Source organism: Salmo trutta, unplaced genomic scaffold, assembly GCF_901001165.1.
Source record: "Salmo trutta unplaced genomic scaffold, fSalTru1.1, whole genome shotgun sequence".
Taxonomy (NCBI): domain Eukaryota; kingdom Metazoa; phylum Chordata; class Actinopteri; order Salmoniformes; family Salmonidae; genus Salmo; species Salmo trutta.
The window spans coordinates 10,001-12,500 of record NW_021823355.1 but is presented as its reverse complement, the minus strand read 5'-3'; the positions used below and the strand labels follow the sequence as shown (position 1 = coordinate 12,500).

Here is a 2,500-nt window from a genome sequence, read left to right as displayed (position 1 = left end):
GAAATAGTGTAAGAGCACACCCTCGTGGACAAAAAGCTTACAGCACCTGGTATTCCCAGGCGGACTCCCATCCAAGTACTAACCAGGCCCAACCCTGCTTAGCTTCCGAGATCAGACAAGATCGGGCGTACCCAGGCTGGTATGGCCGTAAACGATAAACAATCTCTTGGTACAACATATATAGTCAAAGTGAGTCTGATAAACAGACATTGCATTTTCACCAATTAGATAAGCAGCTTGAACTTTGTGTCACTGAAAAAGTAGAAGAAATTACAAACACTGTAGCCATCACTTTATAGCACAGGTAGTTGGATAAAATACAAACTTTATTTCTTTTCATCATTTGAACAGGGTAAGGGAGCACAAAGCACACACAAGCTGCATTCAGCAACAATGTTATTATTTGTCTTATAAATACAAGGCAGATGCTAACTGACAACACACGGAACTTTGATCCTATTAAAAAGGCAGGAAGCTGCATTTAGTCAATTCATCATTAAATGCTTACTACAATGCAGTGTTGCTGATGAAATAGTGTAAGAGCACACCCTCGTGGACAAAAAGTTTACAGCACCTGGTATTCCCAGGCGGTCTCCCATCCAAGTACTAACCAGGCCCGACCCTGCTTAGCTTCCGAGATCAGACGAGATCGGGCGTACCCTGGCTGGTATGGCCGTAAACGATAAACAATCTCTTGGTACAACATATATAGTCAAAGTGAGTCTGATAAACAGACTGCATTTTGCAGCAGGAAGCTGCATTTAGTCAATTCATCATTAAATGCTTACTACAAGGCAGTGTTGCTGATGAAATAGTGTAAGAGCACACCCTCGTGGACAAAAAGCTTACAGCACCTGGTATTCCCAGGCGGACTCCCATCCAAGTACTAACCAGGCCCAACCCTGCTTAGCTTCCGAGATCAGACGAGATCGGGCGTACCCAGGCTGGTATGGCCGTAAACGATAAACAATCTCTTGGTACAACATATATAGTCAAAGTGAGTCTGATAAACAGACTGCATTTTGCAGCAGGAAGCTGCATTTAGTCAATTCATCATTAAATGCTTACTACAAGGCAGTGTTGCTGATGAAATAGTGTAAGAGCACACCCTCGTGGACAAAAAGCTTACAGCACCTGGTATTCCCAGGCGGTCTCCCATCCAAGTACTAACCAGGCCCGACCCTGTTTAGCTTCCGAGATCAGACGAGATCGGGCGTACCCAGGCTGGTATGGCCGTAAACGATAAACAACCTCTTGGTACAACATATATAGTCAAAGTGAGTCTGATAAACAGACATTGCATTTTCACCAATTAGATAAGCAGCTTGAACTTTGTGTCACTGAAAAAGTAGAAGAAATTACAAACACTGTAGCCATCACTTTATAGCACAGGTAGTTGGATAAAATACAAACTTTATTTCTTTTCATCATTTGAACAGGGTAAGGGAGCACAAAGCACACACAAGCTGCATTCAGCAACAATGTTATTATTTGTCTTATAAATACAAGGCAGATGCTAACTGACAACACACGGAACTTTGATCCTATTAAAAAGGCAGGAAGCTGCATTTAGTCAATTCATCATTAAATGCTTACTACAATGCAGTGTTGCTGATGAAATAGTGTAAGAGCACACCCTTGTGGACAAAAAGCGTACAGCACCTGGTATTCCCAGGCGGTCTCCCATCCAAGTACTAACCAGGCCCGACCCTGCTTAGCTTCCGAGATCAGACGAGATCGGGCGTACCCAGGCTGGTATGGCCGTAAACGATAAACAATCTCTTGGTACAACATATATAGTCAAAGTGAGTCTGATAAACAGACTGCATTTTGCAGCAGGAAGCTGCATTTAGTCAATTCATCATTAAATGCTTACTACAAGGCAGTGTTGCTGATGAAATAGTGTAAGAGCACACCCTCGTGGACAAAAAGCTTACAGCACCTGGTATTCCCAGGCGGACTCCCATCCAAGTACTAACCAGGCCCAACCCTGCTTAGCTTCCGAGATCAGACGAGATCGGGCGTACCCAGGCTGGTATGGCCGTAAACGATAAACAATCTCTTGGTACAACATATATAGTCAAAGTGAGTCTGATAAACAGACTGCATTTTGCAGCAGGAAGCTGCATTTAGTCAATTCATCATTAAATGCTTACTACAAGGCAGTGTTGCTGATGAAATAGTGTAAGAGCACACCCTCGTGGACAAAAAGCTTACAGCACCTGGTATTCCCAGGCGGTCTCCCATCCAAGTACTAACCAGGCCCAACCCTGCTTAGCTTCCGAGATCAGACGAGATCGGGCGTACCCAGGCTGGTATGGCCGTAAACGATAAACAATCTCTTGGTACAACATATATAGTCAAAGTGAGTCTGATAAACAGACATTGCATTTTCACCAATTAGATAAGCAGCTTGAACTTTGTGTCACTGAAAAAGTAGAAGAAATTACAAACACTGTAGCCATCACTTTATAGCACAGGTAGTTGGATAAAATACAAA

The 2,500-nt window shown here is 43.3% G+C and overlaps 7 non-coding genes across 7 annotated transcripts; all 7 read right to left on the bottom strand.

Annotated features, from left to right (window-relative positions):
• Window positions 1–34: 34 nt before the first annotated feature.
• Window positions 35–153, bottom strand: LOC115190266 (5S ribosomal RNA). The gene has a single exon (XR_003877177.1). It is a non-coding gene; the product is annotated as a 5S ribosomal RNA (ribosomal RNA).
• A 409-nt stretch (window positions 154–562) lies between these two features.
• LOC115190230 (5S ribosomal RNA) lies at window positions 563–681 on the bottom strand. The gene has a single exon (XR_003877142.1). It is a non-coding gene; the product is annotated as a 5S ribosomal RNA (ribosomal RNA).
• Window positions 682–842: 161 nt separating this feature from the next.
• LOC115190329 (5S ribosomal RNA) lies at window positions 843–961 on the bottom strand. The gene has a single exon (XR_003877230.1). It is a non-coding gene; the product is annotated as a 5S ribosomal RNA (ribosomal RNA).
• A 161-nt stretch (window positions 962–1,122) lies between these two features.
• LOC115190336 (5S ribosomal RNA) lies at window positions 1,123–1,241 on the bottom strand. Its single transcript, XR_003877237.1, has one exon. It is a non-coding gene; the product is annotated as a 5S ribosomal RNA (ribosomal RNA).
• Window positions 1,242–1,650: 409 nt separating this feature from the next.
• On the bottom strand, window positions 1,651–1,769 carry LOC115190251 (5S ribosomal RNA). Its single transcript, XR_003877163.1, has one exon. It is a non-coding gene; the product is annotated as a 5S ribosomal RNA (ribosomal RNA).
• A 161-nt stretch (window positions 1,770–1,930) lies between these two features.
• LOC115190328 (5S ribosomal RNA) lies at window positions 1,931–2,049 on the bottom strand. Its single transcript, XR_003877229.1, has one exon. It is a non-coding gene; the product is annotated as a 5S ribosomal RNA (ribosomal RNA).
• Window positions 2,050–2,210: 161 nt separating this feature from the next.
• On the bottom strand, window positions 2,211–2,329 carry LOC115190252 (5S ribosomal RNA). The gene has a single exon (XR_003877164.1). It is a non-coding gene; the product is annotated as a 5S ribosomal RNA (ribosomal RNA).
• Window positions 2,330–2,500: the final 171 nt, after the last annotated feature.